This window comes from Halichoerus grypus, chromosome 11 (assembly GCF_964656455.1).
Source record: "Halichoerus grypus chromosome 11, mHalGry1.hap1.1, whole genome shotgun sequence".
Taxonomy (NCBI): domain Eukaryota; kingdom Metazoa; phylum Chordata; class Mammalia; order Carnivora; family Phocidae; genus Halichoerus; species Halichoerus grypus.
Window position 1 is genome coordinate 73,830,527 of NC_135722.1, and position 25,067 is coordinate 73,855,593.

At 49.6% G+C, this 25,067-nt stretch overlaps 1 protein-coding gene across 5 annotated transcripts in view; it reads right to left on the reverse strand.

Moving 5' to 3' along the window:
- The window catches only part of SMCO4 (single-pass membrane protein with coiled-coil domains 4), a 71,074-nt gene that overhangs the window by 13,969 nt on the left and 32,038 nt on the right, over positions 1–25,067 (reverse strand). For 4 of the 5 annotated variants that reach the window (XM_036121590.2, XM_078058688.1, XM_078058689.1 and 1 more), the window contains one exon: positions 17,220–17,295. The gene's annotated coding sequence lies outside the window, so the exon portion shown is untranslated. Of the gene's footprint in view, positions 1–17,219; positions 17,296–19,392; positions 19,571–25,067 lie in introns of those variants that run through there. The other variant, XM_078058690.1, reaches the window with a different exon arrangement.

The following is a 25,067-nucleotide window of genomic DNA, read 5'->3' on the forward strand; positions in this document are numbered from 1 at the left end:
CTCACGTCCTGGTAGACAGGAACTTCATTAACAACCAAGATAGCATAAGCGCTGTTGTTTATGGCATCTTTAAAATGAAAAATTCATCTGTAGGCTAAATTACAGCAAGTTAATTACAGAGCCTGGCTGATGGCAGACAAACTGAGAGAGAGTGAGGTATTGACTGAATTTTCAAATGCAAACGGCAGCCACAACCACATGCGCCCGAGACCGCACGTCGGGGCCTCACTCAGAGAAAGAAAACTGCAGGCTCTGCCCCATCGAGAGAGTCGGCCTTGGAGGCGGAGGCGGACAGGCTCTCTGATCCATTCACTGATTCAACACACCCTTGCCAAGCAGCGAGGCGCTGGGGACCAGCTAATCACACGCAGAGTAGCTCACCCACCGATTCATTCATTCACACACTAACTGAGCACCTACCATATGCCAGGCACTGATTATATGTGCTGAGTGTGCGGCCTAGTCCATCTGATCAGCCACTGATTCCCCAGATACAAGGCTACGTCCACATGCCAGGCATGCCCTTGGCAGTGGGGATGGAGCAATGAGCGAGACAAAGCTCCTCTGGCACATTCTAGTGGCAGGAGACAGACAAGAGACGAAGATGTGCTATGTGACAGAGAGCTGGGGACACGCTGTAACACAGGGAGCGGTACAAGGGACCAAGTCTGAGCAGAGAGCAGAGGGCTGAAGGGAAAAAGTACCTTGAGCACAACTGGGGGCCAGGGGGGCGGAGGGGCGGCGGGGAGGGAGCCAGGAGGGCAGAGGTCTGGAACCTGAAAGGTGTGTGGGAACGGCGCTCGGGGCAGGCCCCACAGAAGCATGCAGCCTGAGGTCCGCTGAGCAAGAGCAAGAGCGGAGGAGGGAGAAGATCAATCCAGAAAGGCCTCTACAAACCCACCAGCCAGTCTCAGAGCCTATTATTTGTGCTCCGCTGCAGGCCTTGATTGCGGCTGCCCAAATTCAAATAGTCTGCAAAAGGCAACCTGTACACTAAGCTGCTACCAAATATTTACACGGTGGCATGTCAGCGTTCTCTGGAGTCTCCAGGAGGGTTGGTTTCGGGGGTAGGGGAAGGAGAATGACCCCATCGGAGCGACCTTGGGCTGCTGAAGTTGAGTTTGTCACTAACAAAGTGATAAATATTTGATCTTTAGCATAAATGCCACCTTTCTTGCTGAACCTTAGGCTGTTTTGCCAAACTGAACAGTCAGTGGGGATGGTCCAGGCAAAGGCCACAGGACCAGAAGGCTTTTGAGCACTGAAGATGAGGCCGATTTTGCCCGTGGCCTGTCTGCAGGCCCCACGAGGTTCCCCTGGCCGGCAAAGTGCCTGCCTCCACCTCCTGGTTCCTCAATCTCCAGACAGAATGACCTCACTTAATCCAAGCTCTGATCTTAGTCCTCTAACTACAGAGCCTGCAGCGGCCCCCAGGACTAGCAAAACACAGTGCAGATTTGGCCTGGCCTTTCAGGCCCTGAGTGCCGAGCCCAACCCCGTCCCCAACGTCACATGGAGCAGTCACACTCCTGTCACGCTGAACGCGTGCCCAGCCCCAGGGCTCTTCATCTTGGCCTGCTTCACACACTCTCGCCACTGAGAAAACATGCCCAATCCCATTGGTCAAAATCAGTTACCATTTTGCCTCCTCTTATGTCTTTAAAATGGCCCTTCTTGGGGTGCCTGGGTGGGACAGTCGGCTGAGCATCCGACTCTGGGTTTCGGCTCAGGTCCGATCTCAGAGGCTGAGATGGAGCCCCACGTGGGTGTGGGGCTCAGCGCGGAGTCTGCTTGAGCCTCTCTCTCCCTCTGCCTCTGCCCCTCCCCCCGTGCTTACGCTCTCTCTCACAGAAATAAAGAAATAAATCTTAAATAAATTAATTAAATGGCCCTTCTTTCACTCTGCCTCTTCAAAGAGTTAATCATTCTCTACCTCCCACCTCCCACCAGGGGTTTATTAAGTATTTGCTAAATGATAGAAGCCTGTTTCTCTTACTCATGGTGCCCAGGCCAGAGGTTCGAGGTTTTCCTGGACACATCCCCTCTCCCCTATTCTTATATCACATTCTTCCCCGAAAGTTCTCGGGGTGTGCCATGCCCTTGCTCATCCTAGACATCTCTCAAACATCTCCCCGCTTCTCCGTCCCCACTACCACCAGGTCAGGACCTCATCTTTGCTCGTGAGGAGTTCTGCAACAGCCTCCTAACCTGTGTTTCCTTGCCTGACCTTCTTGCCTGCTCAAAACATTTCTAAATCCTTCTAAGATCACTGCCTGTGGCGGTGGGCAAAGGACGCTACAACTTGCCCACCCCCACGTGCAGGAGACATGTGCATCTTCTTTAGCAAAGGCATATGGAGGACTCATTTATTTATTTATTTAATTTTTATTTTTATTTTTTTTAAGATTTTATTTATTTGAGAGAGAGAGAATGAGAGACAGAGAGCATGAGAGGGAGGAGGGTCAGAGGGAGAAGCAGACTCCCCACCGAGCAGGGAGCCCGATGCGGGACTCGATCCTGGGACTCCAGGATCATGACCTGAGCCAAAGGCAGTCGCTTAACCAACTGAGCCACCCAGGCGCCCCTATTTATTTATTTTTAAAGATTTTATTTATTTATTTGAGAAAGAGAGAGCATGGGTGGGGGGAGAGGAAAGGGAGGGCAGAGGGAGAAGCAGAAACTCCCCACTGAGCAGGGAGCCCGACGCGGGGCTTGATCCCAGGATGTTGAGATTATGACCAGAGCCAAAGGCAGACGCTTAACCGACTGAGCCACCCAGGCGCCCCTGGAGGACCCATTTAAACCTCATATAGGTTTTTAAGTGTAGTTGTTGGAAACTCTTGGGCCAAAACACATTCCTGGTATAAATATGCATTATTTTATACGTTAAGGTTACCCACCAACCAAATCATGCTAAACAGTGAGAAAGCTAAGCTAACAGTAATTGATAATTCAACATCCAGATTCTGAGCAATTACAAATTATCACCAATCCAAGATTGGTTTGACATAGCACAGTCATTGTACCATCGCTAACATCTACAGGAAATCCAACAGCCTGTAGGGCTGAGCTTCATAGGAGCCTGAAACCTACCACTTCCAAGCATGACAAGGCAGCCAGGCCCCAAAGAAACAGGAAATGGAGTCATTCATAAACTCCAGCAGGGCTGTAATTTAACACCAACCACATTTCAGTAACTTCTAAAAATGTCTCTGTAATTCTTGGTAGACAGCCTATGGATGTACCTTAAACTTGGAAGTCTGTGGCATTTTGAGTCCCATACCCACAAAACCTAATAAACCTAATAAAAGGCCTTGTGTGTCTGGATTGGGTCAATGCCACTGAGAAGAAGCCTTGAAAGTAGAGGCCAAGCCTACAGAATTCCTAGTGCAAAAGACAAATCTGACCCAGGAACCTCCAGCATAGAATCCCATGGGAATGCTCTACTGCAGGATCAGGCCCCCAGCCCATCAGTCAGTCCCCAGTCCACGCCTTCACCTGCAGCAGCCACAACCACCCCCATACAGTTCTCGGGGTGTGCCATGCCCTTGCTGACCTCCCAGGCCTCCATCCATGCAGCTGTCTGAAATGCCCTTTACCACCTCTTTTCTCCCAGTCACTCCTCCCGCTTGGCAAACTTCTCCTTGAGACCCATCTCGTGGGTCACACGTCCTTGAAAGCATTTCAAGACTTTCCAGGCGCCTAGGTGGGTAAGGGGCTCACCTCTGTGCTCCCGTGGCACCTCGTAACGCCACAGTGCTCAGGGATCACCTCGCCTGCTATTCTCATTATGATCTTGGTTTGTAACTCATCAGACTGAACCACCAAACTGGTATCAATAAAAAGTTACAAATTCAAGATCATAGCAAAGTGGTCTTACTTTGAGGTCATAGTGCACCAAAGCCACAGCTGGAATCTCAGGACTCCCATGAATCATCTTTAATGGAGCACAGAGTGTCACTCGGACGACAGACTTCCCTGTTCACGTGTGACATGGTACCACAAACACACAAAAGTAAAGGTTAAGGCAAGGAACACGAGTGGGCTGCAAGGTAGGAGAAACGTGTCTAAAAAGGAAACCTGTGCGCTCACATTTAGTGTGTTTCTTTTTTTTCCCTGTAGAATGTCAGTCTTGTCTTATAAGGACCTGGAACCACATTTTCGTCATGATCTCCAGAGCTAAAGGCTACACACGTTCTTACACTGAAATATTTGGAAGGGAGGCTACTTGGAGAGCAGCAGGGGTATTAACATTTTAGCAGATGACATATTGGTTGATTGCTTATTAAAGTTCCAAATGAAATAGTGGTCCACCTCTGTGGCGTTGATTTCTGGGGTCTGGAGGAACAAATCCCCCCATACCATTTTCCCGAACATGACATCCATTCTAAGTACACCTTTGCTGGGCTGACAGTTATTTTATTGCCCTTAGAAAATCAAAATCACTGCAGCCTGCCAAGAGAGTCAAGAGTGAAAGGTTAAAGTGTCTCACAAGCCACTTGAATGTGACGTCAACAGTGCCATGAGACCTCTAGCCAGCTTAGCCAGGTCTGGGGCCCAGGCCGTGCAGTCCTCTCCGTCGGCCATGCTGGGCCTATGGGATTCATCCAAGCACAGGAAGAGGTCACGGACAGGTGTGAACAAGGAGTGAAATGATATGATGAGCGTTTTAAAGGTCACCCTGAGGCCAAAGTGACAAGCAGAATGAAGGAGAAGTGGACACGGGCAAGCAGTTCAAAAGCCTTTGCAGGAACCCAGGCAGCTACTGGTGGATATGGGGGATGGACATGGAGGGCAGCAGGTGAATTCAAGATCTACTTTAGGAGCATCGCAAGGACTTGGGGATCTGGAGGAAGAGAAAGGTGAGTGTTAACAGACGACTCTCCAGCTTCTGGCTTGAAAAAGTGAGTTAACAGCTGTGCATCCTAATCAGATGGAGGGAAGGGAGGTGTGCAAAGGGGCTGTGGTAGAAAGAGACTAGGAGATAAAAAATCGGACCCCATGAGTTTGAAGCACCTGCGAGACATTCAAGTTTGCTAGCTGCTATGATAGGTATAAAATGTCCTGCAAAGCACAGAGAGGTCATGTGGAATGACAAACGCCTGGGTCTTCTCACCGGTGACCCTTCCTACCTTCCTCCTGGGGTGCTTGGATGTCCTGTCACTGGACCAGCTCAAGGTGGGGGGCACCACATAAGGAGCTTATGGGGCCAAACTCTGCCGGCCATGCCCAGGCTACTTCTATGACGACCCTCAGTAGTGATGCAGATACCAGCTTTGGGGCCAAGAAAGCAGTCACTTTAGCAGTAAAATGATATGTGCATCATGCCCAATGGGGAGTATGTAGCCCAATATTTTCTTCAGTTACAGGCATCATAATAGGTTTGCTGATTTCTCGATATTGATGTTTTCAAGGAGTCCCGGCAAAAGGGCCTTGGTACCTAGTCCTGTGCCCTGATGATTAGACCTCTGGGAGCACCAGCCTGCGTGGGGGATTCCAAGTTGGACTCTCTCCTGGGGAAATGCTAATCTAAGGTGGTATCAGATGCAGAGGAAGGTCTCTCTCCCTCAACAGAAAACCAGAGAAGACAGCCTATTTTAGGAAAACAATGACTCACTGAAATCACATCCTGCTCTTAAGTTAATATGCCTCCTTCTGGACTAGAACCTGGTTTCCTATCATGATGGGTCTATTTCCAATTCCCCATCAAAGGACAAATCAAAATGTCATTTAACAATCTGCTTTCTAATTAAAATTTGAGCCATTTTTTTAAAAATCACATTTAACTACACCGTTCCACATGGCAATAAAGCACCGTGCTCTGCTGCCTTGATTAATAGAAGTATTTGCAATTATTTAAAGGAGAAGGGAGAGAAAAACCATCATTAGAAGCAGCTAGATTAAACCCGTTAGTGTCTTTCAGTTTACTCATAGAGTAAGACAGTGCGGTATTAATGTAAACTAATTAAATTTCCTGCATTTAAATAAGCCCTAACAAAAAGAAAACTTAGAAGATTGACTGGAAGGCCCTGGAAGGAAGAAAACGACTTTTTTAAGAAAGCTGGGGTGGGGGGTAACACCAAGGTCAGTTTGCATCCCCCCTCTTTTTTTTTTTAAAGATTTTATTTATTTATTTGATAGAGATAGAGAGAGGGAGAGCACAAGCAGGTGGAGTGGCAGGCAGAGGGAGAGGGAGAAGCAGGCTCCCCACTGAGGAAGGAGCCCGACGTGGGGCTCGATCCCAGGACCCTGGGATCATGACATGAGCCGAAGGCAGCCGCTTAACCGACTGAGCCACCCAGGCGCCCCCCGCTTTTTTTAAAAAGGTTTTATTTATTCATTTGACAGACAGAAAGAGAGAAAGAGTGAGAAAGCACAAGGGCACAAGCAGGGGAATGGCAGGCAGAGGGGAGAGCAAACTCCCCACTGAGCAGGGAGCCTGATGGGGGGGCTTGATCCCAGTGTTACGGAACCTGGATTGGATCACCTGATAGAAGAACCAAGCAGTACTTGGAGATCTTGGAGGATAGGAGGTTTACTTAACGCTGGTGGGCTCAGAGGAGAGTGATCTCCAAAGGTCTGAGCCCCCAGCAAAAAGGGGGCAATTTATACACTTTTACTTCCCTATATGTGGCACTTTCACTGCAGGGCGGCAGGCAGGGCAGGAGGGAAAACCTGGAACGGCCCTAGGGTCGGGACTGGGATTCCCTTGCTGGCTTGGTTGGCCCCCTTAGAACACAGATTTCCCTTATCATTCCCCCCTTTGATGCCCCTTTAAACACCTAGTTTAGAGGGCATCATTTTTATTCTCTAAGGGGCGATAGTGAGTAAGGAGCAACTGGAGTCTGATCTTAGCCATTTGAGCAGTGATAAACCTAGTCAGGGCATTAAGAATACAAAGACCAAATGCTACTGTGAGGAGGAGCATTAGGAGGGGGCCAAGAAAGGGGGCGAACCAAGGGAACCATTGTGAGAGGGAATCCCACCAAGCCGCCCCTGGAGCGCTTCCCACCCGTGATTTACTCATTCCTGTAATTGGGTCAGTTTCTTGGACCACCCCCGACTCATTAGCATAGAAACAACATTCCTCCTGTAAGAAGAGACAGAGCCCCCCCTGCGCAGCTGTGTGTACCATGTGCAAGTGGAGCCCACGCCTGTTTTGGAGGACCACTGAAGCCAGTGAATCGAGTTGGCGCTGCAGGGCCAAGGCTGACTGAGTGAGGGCGGAAAAATCCACCGTGAGTTGTTGAGTTAGCCCCTGGTACTGAACCTGTGACATCCGATGCTGGTGGCGCCCAGGGCAACACCTGAAGCAGCCGGCAGGCTCACGAGAAGAGGGATGGCCGCAGGGGAGCGTTGAGGGCGGCTAGGAGGTCTCCATATGAGTGGGGCATCGCTCCCGGGGAGGACTGAAAGATCGGGTAAGAGACTGACAAGCGTGCATGATGGATAGCGTGGGGTGATGCAGATGTACACACCTTGATCACAGCCAGAAAAGTGTTGTTAGGCGCACAGACCCGACTGTGGCACGTGATGGGAGAGGAAGAGTTGCCATACAGCGGTACTGGAGCCAGAAAGGGATCATCTGAGGTCCCCGGTGCCGAGGTGGGAGTGACACGGTGGACTGGCTGAGGATGACACCTAGGTATTGGGCAGGACCGGGCTTCATACGGATCCCGCAGTCAGACGCTAGGGGTGGATGTGAGTGGTTAAGCACTTGGTGGGAGGCATTAATCATACCTAACAGTTGCGCTACAGATGCTTGCTGCATGGGGATGCAGGACCCAGGGATACGCAGGATGCGCCAGGGTGAGTTATCTTCTGTCTGACTCGGGGTTGACTGCAAGGCTTGGAGTGAACATGGACTTAATCATAAACCTGGCCATAGGGTCGGTCCCTATAGAGTGATACTGGCCCAACAAGAGAGTGATTCCTGTGGCCCAAGATGTGGCACTGGGTTGTACGTCTGAGAGGGTGACTGGTATACAGTGATTGTTAGGGCAAGAGGATGGGGTGGCGTCGCGTGACAAGGAAATCCGGATGTCACTGTGCTGTTTGAGGTGCCACCACCTGGTGGACCATCGTTCCATCCCCGGCCAAGTCGCCACCCATGACTCGCATCCCCAGGCTTGTGAGCAGAACTGAGGGCAGGTGTTTGGCTGTTGAGGCATGGGGGCCCCACAGATGTAGATACCTACCAGCCGGTAACCTGAGTGAGGGCCATGGTAGGAACACCGTCTATGAGGTTCCCAGGAGGTATCAAGAAGCTGGCATCCATCAAAATGGAGGTTAACCTTTGGTGTGTGCCCATCCCAGGTGGAAGAAAGTGGGGGCGCTGGTGCAGGATTGAGGGGGATAAGCTGGAAAGTCCATTTGCCAGTGATGGTGATACGAGAGTTTGTCCCCCTTGCCTGGCCGGGCAGCTAGAGGCAGTGAGGAGGAACAGCACACCAGACAGCCGAAGACCGGGACTGACTGGGGCCAGGAAAACCATGGTGACGTGCGCTCAGGAGTAGACAGCAGAGGGCCAGTAAGAGTGGGATCTATGACCTTAGGTAGAGGGAGCCATCGTGGCTAACTCGTCAGCAGATGAAACCCGTGGACAAGCGAGTGCAGTAATACACCCTAGGGACACCAATAAGCAATGGCAATAGTAAGCCTCTGGGGATAAGTCCAGTCAGGAGGGGCAACAGTATAGAGTCGGACTCCCAAGAAGAGGAAAATCACGCCGATGAGAGCTAGGGACCACAGTGAGCAGGTGTCCATCAGTTGGTGGGGTCTCGTTGAAGGCGAAGCCGGAGCGGGTTCGTGAAGTCTGGCTGGACTCTCCACTGGTGCAGCTCCTTGTCTGAATGATGAGCTTTCTTCACTCTGGAGTGGTGGACCCATGGGGTGACACCTGAGACCTTGAGGGCAGTAGGGGTGGTAGAACAACAGTGTGGGGCCCTGTCCACTGCAGTTTGAGGGGGTCTTTCTTCCAATCTTTCACCCAAACTGAGTCCCCTGTCTGGAAGAAGTGTACCTGAGACCCTAAGGAGATTGGGGCCCTCTCAATGATGCACTTTTGTAATTTATTTAGAGTGGCCCCCAGGGCCTGAAGCTGCTCCTTTATTTCTTTTTTTTTTTAGAGTTTTTTTTTAATTATTATGTTATGTTATTATGTTATGTTAATCACCATACAGTGCATCATTAGTTTTTGATGTAGTGTTCCATGATTCATTGTTTGTGCGTAACACCCAGTGCTCCATGCAGAACGTGCCCTCTTTAATACCCATCACCAGGCTAACCCATCCCCCCACCCCCTCCCCTCTAGAACCCTCAGCCTGTTTCTCAGAGTCCATAGTCTCTCATGGTTTGTCTCCCCCTCCGATATCCCCCCCTTCATTCTTTATTTCTTTATCTCCAACCTGATGTGAGTTTCCTGGAAGGCTCCCCAAGCATGGGGGAGGCCGTCCATATATTAATTCATAAGGGGAGAAACCTAGTGTCCCAGGTGTGCAGCGAGCACACAGGAGAGCTAGGGGTAGCAGATCCGGCCATGGAAGGTTAGTCTCCTGACAAAACTTTGCTAAGGTTCCCTTGAGGGTGTGATTCATTTGCTCTACTTTCCCTGAACTTTGGGGCCGGTAAGTGGTGTGGAGTCTCCAAGTGATGTTGAGAGATTTGGTCAAGACCTGTCCAATGTCTGCCACAAATGCGGGTCTGTTGTCACTATGGATTGTTAATGGCAGGCCAAACCGGGGCACGATCTCCCGCAAGAGGACTTTAGCTACTTCCCGGCTTTGCTCCGTCCTAGTCGGGAAGGCTTGAACCCACGCAGAGTATGTGCATACTATTACTAGGAGATATCTGAAGCCCCTGCTCGGCTGCACATCTGTGAAGTCTACTCTAGATCTTCAAAGGGGGTTGCTCCCATCTCTGGATACCTGGTGGGGGCCGAGGTGCAGACCGAGCATTATTTTTAGCTCATGTTGTGTATCGTTCACTCGTTGCTTGGCACAGTGCCGGCAGCTGACTGATGCAATAGTGCTTCTTTAGAAGGGCCTCTAATGCAGTTTTTCCCAGATGAGTGAGTCGGTGGTATTCCTTGACTAGATGCACTCCAGTTGCTGTTGGAACAAAGATGTGCCCGTCGGGCATCATCCACTGTCCCTTTTCAGTCAGGGTGGCTCCCTCTGCCATGCCCTTTTTCTTTTTAGTGTAACTGGGTGGAGAGACTTCTTCTGGGGGTGTTAGGGCCATGGTGAGGGAAGGGGCTCTGTCCATGTCCTCACTGGCTGCGGTCTTGGCTGCCTCATCTGCCAGACGATTTCCCCGCGCTATGGGGTCGTCTCCTTTCTGGTGTCCCTTACAGTGCAGGATTGCTACTTCCTTTGGAAGCCAGACGGCTTCGAGGAGTCTCAGTATCTGCTCCTTGTTCTTGATAGCTTTTCCTGCTGCAGTTAGGAGGCCCCGTTCCTTGTAGATGGCCCCATGTATATCTACAGCAGCAAAGGCATGCCGAGAGTCAGTGTAGATGTTGACTCGCTTGCCTTCACCGAGGGTGAGGGCTCGGACTAAGGCATATAGTTCAGCCCGTTGTGCTGACCAGCCAGCTGGTAATGCCTTAGCTTCTAGGACTTCAGTGGTTGTGGTTACTGCATAACCCACTTTTTGGGCACCCTCTTGTAGGTAACTGCTGCCATCGCTGAACAGCGTGAGCTCTGGATTCTTTATGGCTTGATCCCACAGATCTGGACAGCTCGCGTAGACTTCATCAGTCACCTCGGAGCAGTCATGGTCTGGTTCCCCCTCTTCCATGGGGAGAAAGTTTGCTGGATTTAATGTCCTTACTGTTTCGAGGGTGACCCGCAGGTTTTCACAGAGGAACCCTTGGTATTGTGCTAGCCAAGAGTTGGAAATGAAGCTGTGTCCCTGTGCGTTCATGAGGGACACAACTGCATGAGGGACCTTGACATAAGTTCTTGCCCCAGGGTAAGTTTGTCCGCCTCCTTGATGAGTAGGACTGTGGCTGCCAGCGCCCTGAGGCACGGTGGCCATCCCGCTACCACGGGGTCCAGCTTCTTTGACAGATATGCAACTGGCTGTTGCCAGCGCCCAGCAGTCTGGGTGAGTACCCTGAGCGCTATTTTTTCCTTTTCATGCACAAAGACACTGAAGGGTTTTTCTACATCTGGTAGGCCCAGGGCTGGAGCCCGCCCCAGGGCAGTCTTTATCTCTGTGAAAGCGGCTTCTGCTTCCTCGGTCCAGACAGGGAGTTCTCAGTCGGTCCCCCTAAGAGATCATAAAGGGGTCCTGCTATTGGCGAGAACCCAGGGATCCCGATACGGCAGAATCCTGCAGCCCCCAGGAATTCTCGTAGGCCCCTTTTTGTCTGGGGCTGTGGCAGGGAGATGATGACCCTTTTCCTCTCTGGCCCTAGTTCTCTCTTCCCTTGGGTGAGGAGAAAACCAAGGTATCGGACCTGTGTTTGGCAGATTTGTGCCTTCTTCCATGAGGCTCAGTATCCCGAGTCTGCCAGGAGCTGTAGGAGGGCCTTTGTGCCTTTTGTGCAGTCTTCTTGTGTGTCACTGGCGAGGAGGAGGTCATCCACATACTGGAGGAGGGTGCATCGTGTGGCCTCTCTTGGGAAACTGGCGAGGTCTGCGGCCAGCCCTTCCCCGAAGAGTGTTGGTGAGTTTTTAAACCCCTGCAGGAGGCGTGTCCAGGTCAGTTGCATCTGGTGCCCTGTATCAGGTTCAGTCCATTCAAAGGCAAACAGTGGCTGGCTCTGGGGAGCTAAGCGGAGGCAGAAGAAGGCATCCTTCAAATCTAGGCAAGTGAACCATCTGGCCGACCCTGGGAATGGCCGAGGAGGTTGTATGGATTCGGGATCACTGGGTGCAGAGAGATGGTCACCTTGTTGATGGCCCACAGGTCTTGAACTGGTCGGTATCCCCCTCCTGGCTTCTTGACTGGCAGGAGTGGGGTATTCCAGGCTGACTGGCACTCGACTAAAATATCTGTTTCTTTGAGTTTGGTCAGATGTTCTTGGATGCCAATCTTAGCTTCTTGTAGAAGGGGGTATTGCCTTTGCCTCTGAGGTTCGGCTACTGGGATCAGTTCAACAATGATAGGGGCCCAATTCCGGGCTAGTCCAGGTGGGTTGTTTCTGGCCCATACTGAAGGGAAGGCGAGTCTGAACTCCGGCGGGCTGGTCAGTTGGGCCTGGGTACAGAATAGCCTCCATTCTTCTTCCCTCGGTGTGGTAATTGCTAGTACCAGAGACCCCGTCTCCTCTGGACTTGGGTTCAATCAGAGGCTACTGTATCTGGTGGTCTCAAAAGTTATCTGAGCCCCAAGCTTGGAGAGTATGTCTCAGCCCAGAAGAGGGATGGGGCAATCAGGCAGATAAAGGAATTCATGTCGGACCTTGTGGCCCCCGAGTTCACACTGGCGAGCCTGGCAAAAGGGCTGCTATATCGTCCAAGTCCCGGTGGCCCCAAGGATGGTCGCAGTCCTTTTGCTGAAAGGGGCCACTGGGGAGGTGACAATAGAGTGCTCGGCCCCAGTATCAACCATAAAAGTCACTGGTTGGCCCCCTACTTTCATTCTGACCGTGGGCTCATGGGGGCCAAGGAGGAAAGAGCCCGGTTCCCCTCAGTCTGAGTCTGTTCCCGCAAGGCCTATGAGGTCCTCCTCTCGGGGTTCTTCCTTGTAGCGGCTGGGCTTCTGAGCCTTTCCCTGGTTGGGACATTCGTTTTTCCAATGCCCTTTCTCCTTACAGTAGGCACATTGATCCCTTGCCAAGGGGGTTCTGGGTTCCCCCCTTTTGGTGGTTGGGGTCTCCCCGTCTTTGTGTCATCCTTTTCTTTCAGGGCGGTGGCCAGGAGGCTGACTTTTTCATCTTTTTATCAGCTTCCCATTCGGCTGTGACCTCCCTGTTCATGTAGACCTTATTGGCAATGTCTATTAGTTGGGTGATGTTCATCCTGGCGAAACCCTCTAGTTTCTGAAGTTTTCTTCTAATGTCTGGGATGGCCTGAGCCACAAAGGAGGTGTTTACCATCTGTTGGCTTTCCTGTGCCTCAGGGTCAAATGGAGTGTATATCCTGTAGACTTTACATAATCTCTCGTAGTAGTTCCTGGGGGACTCCCCTGGTTGTTGAGTGACCGAGGATGCTTTAGTCATGTTATGGGTTTCTTAGCTCCTGCCTGGATTCCCTGGAGAAGGGCCTCCTGGTATCGGCGGATGTGGGCCTGTCCCTCATCTGTGGTAAAGTCCCATGCTGGGTGCTCCTCGGGTGTGGCCATATTAGCCCAGGCAGCAGGGTCGATGACTCCCACTGGTGCATGCTCTTCTAGGTATTGCCGTGCTCCTGTCATTATTCTCCTCCTCTCTTGTGTGTTAAACAGGGTGTGGAGTAACTGTTGGCAGTCTTCCCAGGTTGGCCGATGAGTCTGGAAGAGGGATTCCATGAGGTCTACCATGGCCTGTGGTTTTTCAGAGTAGGATGGAGTGTTATGTTTCCAGTTGAGGAGGTCGGTGGTGGAGAAGGGCTGATAATACATCATGGAACGGCTGGGTTGGACCGTCCCATCTTCATTGTGCCTCTTGGGTTCCCGCGTCTCTCGTACCAGCACTTGGAGGGCACTTGAGCCTGGCCTGGGGCGCAACCTGGCTGCTGGTCCTGGAGAAAGTGGATCCTCTGGGCCTGGGGGCGCCGGTGAAACCAACGGTGGCGGAGTGCCTGGAGCTGAAGGGCCAGGTGTAGATGGTCTTGGGGGTGCGTACAGTGGGGGCAGGATCGGTTCGTCCTCGGGATCTCCGGCTAGGACTTGTGGAGACTGGGGCTTTTGCTGATCTTCTTTAGGTCGCTTAGATGAGGCGATTAAGACCCTGGCCTGTCCCCGCCTATTGCAAGCGAATCACACCCAGCGGGGAAGGGTCTGGGCAATTCCTAGCCAGGAGTCAATGTACGGAAACCGGTCAGGGTGTCCTGGTTCTCCTGTTACAACTCGCCATACTCGATGAATCATTGGGACATCCAATGTCCCTTCTGAAGGACACCCGACATCAAGGTGGGCCATTCCAATTCACATAGGGTTCTCAACTTGCCGGGGTTCATCCTGACTCCATAGTCTCCTGAAAACCCCTTCTTGAAATTTTTGACCATGGTCTCTAGAACCGTAGGTTTACTCTGCCCTGACCCCATGGTGATGTCCCCGTGTGCGGTGGTGCAGAGACAGACAAAGTGGGGGGGGGGGTGCCTCCTGAGGTGAGGAGACCAATCAGATGCCCATCTGGCCGTGTCCCAAAGGAGCTTAGGTGAGGCTTAGCCGTAGTGGTCTCAGTGTTGTGACTTACGATTGGAAATTATTCCGATGCCGCCATAGACTGTATGCCATTCACCACGGAATCGCAGATGGACCCACTCAGACTTAAGGGTGCCCGCCCGTGGAGTCACAGAATCAGTCCGCTTGAGCAAGCCAGGTCGGACTGCACATTCACTCACACATCCACTCCAGAAGTTATTACGTTCCCTCCCTGGGAATCCCTACCTGTGAGACCTCTAAGAGGTCTCTGGGAGGTGATCAGGCTCCCCTTCCACCCCAGTGGGGGTGGGCCTGTCTGGGTCCTGGGACCCCAGGCCTTACCGGAATCTGAAGTCAGGACCAGGTCCTCACCTGCCAAGTCTCCTCGAGTGGCGGGAACAGCGGAGCAGGGCTGGCCCGAGGCGACCGGGGCGGGAGGCTGCTGAAAATTAGGCAGCCCCTCATTCCGTCACCGCCCCGCCGTTGCCCCCAAAACGGTGGCAACAACGGGCCAGCGCGGCTGGGTTTCCCAGTCAGGGAACCAAATGTTACGGAACCTGGACTGGATGGCCCGACAGAAGAACTAGCAGCAGTCGGAGATCTTGGAGGATAAGAAGTTAATTTAATGCCAGTGGGCTCAGAGGAGAGTGGTCTCCAAAGGTCTGAGGCCCCAGCACAAACAAAGGGGATAATTTATACACTTTTACTTCCGTATATGTGGCACTTTCCGGGGGCGGCAGGCGGGGCAGGAGGGAAAACCCGGAACGGCCCTGGGGCTGGGACTGGGATTCCTTGCTGGCTTGGTTGGCCACCTTAGAACACAGATTTCCCTTATCACCAGGTCCCTGAGATCATGACCTGAGCTGAAGGCAGACACTTAACCGACTGAGCCACCCAGGTGCCCCCAGGCTGCATCTCTTAACAGAAGGTTAAGGTCAAGGGTCCTCTCTCTGGAGGGAACATAGGGGGTGGGTAGGAGACAGGGCCCCAGGTTTTGTGATGGCAGCAGTGGCTTCCAAGGAGAAGGACCAAGATGGTGCGGGGGAGAGAAAAGCTGAACTCCATTCACGCTGGTGACATGACCTCAAGTAAGACATCTAATTGCTCTGAGCCTGACTGCCTGTTTTCTAGGATTGGCAGGAGAACACAAGCTGGTGATGTGTGTAGAAGCATCCTGCAAAGGTGGACAAAATGCAAAGGTAAGAGACACCTACTGGTTACTGGGAGGTAGGAAAGGTTACAACAAGGACTCTCAGTGGATGGTGACCAACGAAACTGGGAAGATCAGTAAGAAACTTCTTTGGGATATTTAGCAGTGCAGTACACAGTTTGAGAAAAGGAACCTTTTCTCAAAAGCAAAAAGGTTTGGAGTAGGGAGGTGGGTGAAGACGCAGGGGTCTGTTGACTGGAGCAGCTCAGAAGATCATGCAGATGGATGGAGAAGGGGGTCTGCCGTCCAGCAGACAGGAGGGGCCACAACCACAGTGTGACCAAAACCCCACCTCCCACAACCCAAAACCCCACCTCCCACAACCCCCATTCAACTCCGGCCATGGGGAGGCCACGTTCCCAGTCACTGCTGTTCTGATTTGCCGGTCACCTCCCTTCCCTTTCAGTTGCTGGATTATTGCTCTTAACATGGGCCCATATTGCCCATAAAAAAATAAAAGTCAGATAGAAAAGCCTTGCTATTAGCTTCATTTCACCAACAGCCCAAATACAAAGGACATCCAGAGATCGGCAATTTCTGATGAATGCTTAAAGACCAGAATCGATTTGAGAATGATAGTAAATGGCGGAGTGCTAGAAGGACAAAGTGAACTCATACAGGAGCTGACTGTCTAGTGGGGAAGACTGATGCTCTGTTCATCCAATACATGTTTATGGGGCATCCAGGCACATTCAGATATGCCCTAGAGGAGCTTATTATGGAAAACATGTAAACAGGCAACTACAATCAAGGGTGGAAATACCACGATGGTGACGAGGGAAGGTTCACAGAGAAGGAGCCTTGGCAGAAGAACGACCAGGGGTGGGGCATCATGTCAAGCTCATTACGATACATGTCAGTGAGAAGGAGATAGTATTACGGGGGTTCCAAAGCAGGAAAAGTCACTATCGGCCAGGAGGGAATAAAAAGGCTGGATTTCCAGGACATCTGGGTGGCTCAGTCAGTGAAGCCTCCAACTCTTGATTTCAGCTCAAGTCATAGTCTTGAGTGAGGGACGGGCAAGGCGAGGGAGGGACAGACAGGTAGAGGGCCATGTGACCAGGCTCACAGAAATCCCAGATGTGGAGAAATGTTATAGACAAGATATTAACCAGAGAGAAGGGAACATTAACAACTCTGCCTTGTTTGTTCTAAATATAGACGAGATATTTTCCTAATATTTACAAATCTACCTTGTTTGTCTTAAATGTTTTAGACAAAATATTTACCAAGTTCCCTTGTCAGTTTTCTATAAAAGACCCACCATAAAAGTCCTCAGTGGCAACCCGTTCGGGACCCCTCTCACTCTAGAGAGCTCCTTTCCTTTCCTTTCTGTTCTCACCTTCACTTAATCAACTTTCACTTCACTTCACCCTTTTGCCCGTGAGACAAGAACCCTGCAACAGTCTCAGGGTCATGAGATGGAGCCGAGCCCTGGGTCTGGCTCCGCACTCAGCGGGGAGTCATCCTACCTCTGCCCCCCACCCCTCACACTCTCTAAATAAATCTTTAAAAAACAAATATATAAAAGGCTTGATTTCCAGGGAAGTAAAGACCTTCAGGGATCAACAGGAACCTGGCCAGGCAGAGAGGAGGGGAAAAGAGTACATACAGGACTGGGCATGTTTGAGGAATGCCAGGAACGGTAATCTCGCCTCAAACACTGGCTTCCCTTTGAAGAAATTTTAGTAGGTACAAATTTACTTCCGTTTACCTTTTCTTCAACTTCAAGAACTGCAGTTTCAGTACTTCAGCCAACTGATTTCCAGTAAAGGTGACTTGAGTTACTCCTGTTGAGAAATCAGAATAAGAGGTGTAATAGGTTTCGGGGAACTACCCCTCCCCAGACCCCTTTTTTGGTGACACTCCCCCCAGTCCATGCTGAGCGGGCAGTCCCATGGCTTCCCTCCCCAAACTGGTTAGCTTGGAGATGGACAGTGCCTCGCTCCCAACCTCCCTCATTTGAGGATGAAGACGGGCAAACTTAGGGAAGCAGTGGTGGGCCCTTATTCAGAGAAAGACACACACATGCACACAGAGGAGGTGAGCAGGACCATGCACAGTACAGCCCCTGAGTTAAGGGGCCTTCCCGCTCCACTTCCCAGTAGACTGGTCAAGCTTTGCTCCCTGCATTCCTGAGATTCCTACAACAAACCCTCCGCTAAGTGAGCTGGCCCGAGAGCACTGCGGTTCCTTGCAACCAAGAGTCACTGCCTTAATAAGAGATCCAGGGTTGGGACTAGAAAAGAGCAGAAGTAGAGGGTGAAGAAGGAGAGGCTTCCGGAACAAAGCCTTGGGAAAAATGAAAGAAGATGGGAGAAAGTGACCCGGGGCTCTCAACAACTGTCCCATAACATCTGAGAGACAAGGATAGGAGGATGTGTAAGACCCAGAGGGTAGACCCAACAGGTAATTCCTAAAATCCCAACAGTATTAGACATTAAGATGGAGGCCCAGATATTGGGGGGAAGGGGCTCTTCATACGGGCATTATCCATAACAAAACAAAGCAAATAAGAATTTCATTGAAAATACAAAGGTAGCAGACTCTGATAAGTATCTATAGCAAACAGGGAATAATTAACTATATACTGCCCATCTCCAGTAAAATAAGAAGTGTAATAATTTGAAGATTGATTTACTGTGGGGTTTTTTTCTGTCTAAAACAATAAACATTTTATTTATTCATGGTTTGGTGGGTCAACAATTAGTGCTGGGCTCAGCCAGGTGGTTTTTCTCTGGTCTTGCCTGGTTGACATATGTGGCTACAGTCATCTGGTGGCTCATCTTGGGCTGGGTGGTAGACCAGATGACTTAGCTGACATACTAGTGACTGACAAGGCTATTTGTGCTGCTTTTATGGTCTATTTTAGTAAATATCCACTTTTTTTTTTTTTTCCTGAGAGCTTCAGAGATGTATGCCTACCATCCTCTTGCCATATTTTTCCATTGGTTCTTGAGTTGGTCAACCATGAACTCACCCACTGTAGGGCTTCACGAAACTAACCTCTTCAATCCCCCCCTACCAGGGAGCAATGATTTTGGTGAAGTTCAGAGATAAAGGTGTGTGAAAGGGAGGGGTAAGAGGGAGGGATGGAAAGGGGAAGGTTCTTCAGGAGCCCTGAATGCCAAATGAAGCTGGATGGGCTTTATTCCAGCAGCATAAGAGTCAAGATGATTGTCATTGAATCCCATATCCTCTAAGAGATAATTACCACTCAGAAAATGTAGAAAGTTAAAATTGGGCTGCAGAGGGAAAGGATGACCCAAACCACAGAGACCGAAGCAGTCAGCTGGAAATGAAGTCAAGAGCAAGCCAGGACCTTCAGCCTTGACAGGATCCCTTGCCTGCTGCTGGTGGCTATCAGGCTTTACAAGATTCCCCTGGCTTCTGGGCCTTCTAAGCAGCCCTGTGCTCCACGGGCTTTCACTTAGCCAGTCACAGAATAGCCCCAGGGACACCAGCTGACCTGCAGGACAGGCTGAAGGGCAGCACTCCAGTCTGCTCACTCTAGGCCTGGTCCCCAAGAGGCTGGTACCAGCTCCTGTCTCTCCACTCTGAGCAGCAGAGGCACCTGCTCTAATGTCAGTCCTACTGCCTCCGCTCTGGGCCTCGGTCTCCTCATCCATAAAATAAGGGAGACTAGACCACTGGTACTCAAAGGTGGTCATCCACCCAACTCTTCACTGCTGGTTCACAACAAGATAAGCACAGAAATTAAGAGAAACGGAGAAGCTGTTATAGCACGTAAGATTGCCACACAGCCCAGCACACACGCGATCAGCAGAACAGTCTTGTCCAACGAAGCGTATGTGAGTTTCCTGTAGCTGCCATAACAAATTATCACAAGCTACGTGGCACAAAACAACACAAATCTAGTCTCTCACAGTTCTCGGGTCCAGAAGCCTGAAATCATAGTGTAGGCAGGGGCCATGATCCCTGCAGAGGCTCTGGAGAAGGCGCGCCTTGCCTTTTCCAGCTATCGGCACTCCTTGGCTTGTGGCCACATCTCTCCTCCACTTCACTGCCTTCTCTGTGCGTGTGACATCTCCCTCTTCCTCTCTCTTTAAGGACACTTGTGATGGCACTGAAGGCTCACCTGGATAATCCAAGATGATCTCACATCAAAATCCTTATCTTAATCACATCTAAAAGACCCTTTCTCTAAATAAGGTAACATTATTGGGACATGTCTTTGGGGCAACCATTTAGCCCACGATAACTGATACGGATATTGCCCAATTTTTGTGTGACCAGTTGTACCGGGTATGCACTGTGCATCCATATCAGAGCACCACCGGGGGGAAAAGGACCACTACCCTGTCTTTCACACAGCTAGGACCCCTGCTCCACCTCTGCAGCCCTGGAGCCTGGGCTGGACAAGATCAGATTGCAATGGGCACCCCCCAGGAAAGGAAAGGTTAACAGGTGGTAGGGGTACAAAGAATAGGTGCAGACTTTCCCTCAGCCTGTCCCAAGCTGGTCTCCCACCTTCTTTGGCAAGCAATGCAGGTGCCGCCCCCCCCCACCCCATCCTTCTATCCCTCAAGCAGCCTTGGTTATAAAGTAGTTAAATTGATCTGTTTTCCGTTGAAGTGTTTTCAGAGTTTTCAATGCTCAGAGTTTTCAACGTCTGAGTTTGAGAACAGAAGTAAGACTATTTTACTAAAATCCTTGTATACCTAGCACTGTCCTGCCACTCACATGTCCTCTCTCCAGTACCCCTCCCTGTAACCTCAAAAACACTCAGGCTTCATAACAAAATGGAGAAAGCACTTGGAGACCGGACAAATCAAGGATATCATTTCACTTGAAATTTTCTTGCCTTGTGAGAATACACCTTGCCAAAGGAATCACTATGTTGAGTCGCTTTGCTATGTTACACGTCAGCCTTAAAGGGCAGATGATGTCAAAAGTAGCTGAGAATGTTTAAAATAATAACACTCAATGCAGGTATGGCCACAGTAAAACAGGCACTCTCATCATTCAGCTACTAGTAGGAGTTATATAACAGGCACAATCTTTCTGGAAAGCAATTTGGCAAATTCTTATTAAGTAGCTTACATCGTACATACCCTTTGACATTGTAATTCCATTTTCAGAACCCTGTATTAGAGAATGAATCATGAGTGGGGACAAAACTTAATGCTCAAAGGTATCCACAGCAGTGTTATCCATGAGATAAAAAACTGGAAATAAACTTAAAAGCCAACAAAAGGAAATGATGCGATAAATTATGGTATATCCACAAATACGGTTTTATGCAGCCATTATGACACTTTACAAAGGATTTTTAATGAAAATAACAATTACAAAATAACAGCTAATCCTTACATGGGCCAGGCACTATCCTAAGCTTATTATTCCCACTTTACAGATCAGAAAACGGAGGCAGCAAGAGTTAAGACACTTGCCCAAAGTCATCCTGCTAGTAGGAGACAGCACTGGGGTTTGAGCCCACCCAGTCTGGCTCCAAATTCCACGCTCTTCAGCCCGGTGGCAGGCTAAAAACTGGCCCCAAAGACATGACCCAACCCTGGAACCTGTCCGTGTTACCTTATACAGAAAGTGGGTCTCTGCAGATGTGATTAAGATAAGCATCTCTAGAGCGCCTGAGTGGTGCAGCTGGCTAAGCGTCCGACTCTTGGTTTCGGCTCAGGTCGTGATCTCAAGGAGGTGAGATCAAGGCCCGCAGGGGGCTCCATGATCAGCGCAGAGTCTGCTTAAGACTCTGCTCTTCTCCCCTGCGCAGGCGTATGCTCTCTCAAATAAATAAATAAATCTTAAACAAAACTTAAAAAAAAAAAGGTAAAAATTTTAAGATGAAGAGAGATCCTTGATTATCTGGGTGCACCCTAGAGGCCTCACCTGTGTCCTCGTGAGAGAGGCAGAGATTACGCGCACGCGCACGCGCACACTCGTAAGAACAGAGGCAGATATGGGAGAGATGAGGCCGCATGTAAAGGAAGGCCAGCAGCCCCTGGAAGCTAGGGGGGGACAAGGGGTGGCTTCTCCCTAGAGCCTCCAGAGAAAGCACAGCCCTGCCTATACCTTGACTGGAACTTCCAGTCTCCAGACCGGTGAGAAAATCCATTTCTGTTGTTTTAAGCCTCCCCATGTGTGGAAATTTGTTACAGCAGCCCCCGGAAACTAACATAAGCCCCTATGCTGCATTGCTGTCAGTGGAAAATATTCTTGTGCGAAATAGGAAACGTAGAAATCGAAATTTAAACACAATGATCTTTTTGGGTTTTTTTGTTTGTTTTTTGTTTTTTGTTTTTTAAGATTTTATTTAGTTATTTGACAGAGAGAGAGGCAGGGAGAGAGGGAACACAAGCAAGGGGAGCAGCAGAAGGAGAAGCAGGCCTTCCGCAGAGCAGGGAGCCCAATGCGGGGCTCGATCCCAGGACCCTGGGATCATGACCTGAGCTGAAGGCAGACGCCCAACGACTGAGCCACCCAGGCGCCACCCACAATGATCTTAATTATGCATACAACAATGCATGCAAATACAACAAAATGATTTGTAGTGATTATCTCTGAGTGCTAGAATGATGGGTAATTTTCGGCATTATGCCTTTTGATATTTTTCCAGGTTTCTACAATTAGTGTGAATTACTTTTACAAAGGGAAGAAAATTATTTTTTAAAAAATTAGCAACTCATGATATTCCCACAACTCTAACTCAATCACAAAAATTAGAAATCAAGAGGGCCAAAACTCCCCAAGAAGAAGATTTCTGAATTCAGTCTCAGAGCAACACCTGAAAAATCAGGCATCCAGATGCATGCCGTTCTCAAAGTGACTCCGCTCAACCCTCGGATTCTCTAAAGCCTATTAATTTTCAGACTCTGGCAGGAACATGATGTGGCTGAAAAAGTTTCAGGCTTTGAAACAAAAGGATAATTGGAGCTGGTAAATGTTTTCCTGCCTGTCTATCCAGATGAGGGGGTGTGGGGAGAGGGGCAAAGGGAGATGTCTGCGCACTCCCAGAGCTCATCCAGCCCAAAGCGGTGCGGGCCACGTGCCAAGAACCAAAAGCACTGGTTAACAAACATGTAAATGTTTGATTTCTCTGTAGGTGACTTCACAGAATGAAACATCAAATTAAACACTAGGTTAATCTTCTTAGCGAAGTCCTGACTCCAAGGCTATTCTGATACAAAACCCTCCCACTGTCATCTGTACAGGCCGGCAGAAGCCCAAAGGCCAATTTTGCCATAGCGACATCATGCCCTTTGATGAAATATATTCATGCAGAGTGTACTGACATTGCCTTCGCCCATGTATGGGCATTACTGGATCCAAACAGAAGGTAGGGTGTGTTGTGTGTTTTGTTTTGAGTGGAAGAGAAGGGAAGATCACCGGTCGCCTCCAGAATGAACCAGGTCGGAGCAGTGGGGGCGTGAAAAGCGAGTTAGGAGGCTTTATTCAGCCCACCCCGTACAGTGCAGCGAGTTCGGGCACTGGGCTGATGAGACCACAGTGTGGTGTGTGCTTTAGCCTCAGATTTTTCAGAGCACACTTTTATTCATTCTTTGCTCAGCCAATCGATACAGACACACACCTACTATGTGCGAAGCACTAAGTGGAGGCTGGCTCACATTCTGAAAGATCTTATCTCTGACACACTCCCCTCTCAGATGAAGTGATTGGGCAAATCACCCACAGCTTAATGATCTTCATCAGCCGTTTGGATCACAGGTAAATGGCAGTGACAAAGTATTGCGAGGAATACCTAAACAGACCAGGCAGAGCCTTGAAATTGGGAAAAACAGAAAGCAAATGGTTTAGCACTGCGTACCTTCCTACATACCACTGACAGAACACTTGTAGTTTCGGGTGATCAGCTGATGCATACTTGAATCTCCCACTTGACCATCTACTCTATACAAGTGGTTTATTAGCATTTTCTCCAAATCTTTTTTTTTTTTTTTTTTTTGCTTGCATTGCCTGCTTAAATCTACTAGCACCTAACCTTAGGAGGGACTCATAAAATATCTGAGATATAAATCCATGCACAAATGAACACAGGTAACGTTTCCTCATCTGTAAAAGTGGAAAAGCCAGGCTACACAATTGTTTCCCAAGGGAGATCCCAAAAAACCTAATTCTATGAGATACACCAAGAAAAGGAGGTTCCCATGCCATTCAACTTGGGAAATACCACATTCTGTAGCCTCCCACCCCCCTTCAAGATTCCTAATGCACATTATATGGTGAAGGATCTTCCATTCAAAACCTGCTGAACATCTTCAAATCTAGTTAAGCACAGATGCCCCTCCTGCTTAACACTTACTGACATCACGGAGAACCAGTGTTCTAAGGAAATTCCGGAAAAATGCTAACCCAAACTCCTCATTGGTTCAAAAAACATGTATTAAGCCCTTGCAATAATGATATGATTACGATGAAAAGAGCCAACACTGAACAAGTTAGCATTTAATAGGAACAGTCCTTAGGCGCTATATGCCACCAAGACAAACATGAAACCTGGCTCACAGTCCACTGGAAGAGATCTGAGAACATATGATCAGTAAAACCACTATACATAAAAGCCCCTGTGTATGTATGTGTGTGTGTCTACACACTGGCACACGAGGAGGGAGAGCTGGTGAGGACAAGTGTTCCCGGCATGTGCGAAGCAAGAGTCCAGTGTGTGTGGATAAATGAAGACAATGTTGTTCTCAAAGTATGGTCCCAGACCCTCTCGGTGGCTACTGCAAGGTCAAAGCTACCTTCACCTGTGTTGACATATGCAGTGATGGTGCAAAGGCAACGCGGGGGAACATTGCTGGTGCCTTCGAGAGAATCAAGGAATGGCATGTGACTATATTAGTTGTCACTGTATTCCCCAAGGCCATGCACTCACCATTTAAAAAAAAAAGTCAATTTCACCTAAGAACGTCCTTGATGCAGTAAAAAATATTCATTGCATTACATATCAACCCTTAAGTACACATCTTTTTTTTTTTTTAGATTTTATTTATTTATTTGAGAGAGCGAGTGTGAGAGAGAGAGAGAGAGAGAGAACATGAGCAGGGGGAGGGTCAGAGGGGGAGGGAGAAGCAGGCTCCCCGCTGAGCAGGGAGCCCAATGCGGGGCTCGATCCAGGACCCTGGGACTATGACCTAAGCCGAAGGCAGACGCTTAACGAGAGAGCCACGCAGGTGTCCCAAGTACACATCTTTTTAATATCCCATCTGACAAAACCTGAAGCTCTCATTAAGCACTTCCGCTGCCAGCCGCTGTGTGACGGTCGGGAAGGAACAGCACTTGGGCGACGCAGCCTCGAGCTGCATTAGCCGCTCCTCTTCATGCAACACCATTTCTACTTGGAAGAATGACAGAAAAACTGTGGGTTATTCCGACTCGGGTATTTGTGGAAATTTTCTCAAAAATGAATAAAGTAAGCTGGTGATGTCAAGAAAAACTGATATTTGTTGCTAAAAAAAAAAAATTGAGCTTTCAAGCAAAAACGTAAATTTTGAAAAACCTGCATTAGCCACCATGAGCTGTGGAGCATCCCAATATACTTGGACTTTTCAGACGAGAGGGGTAG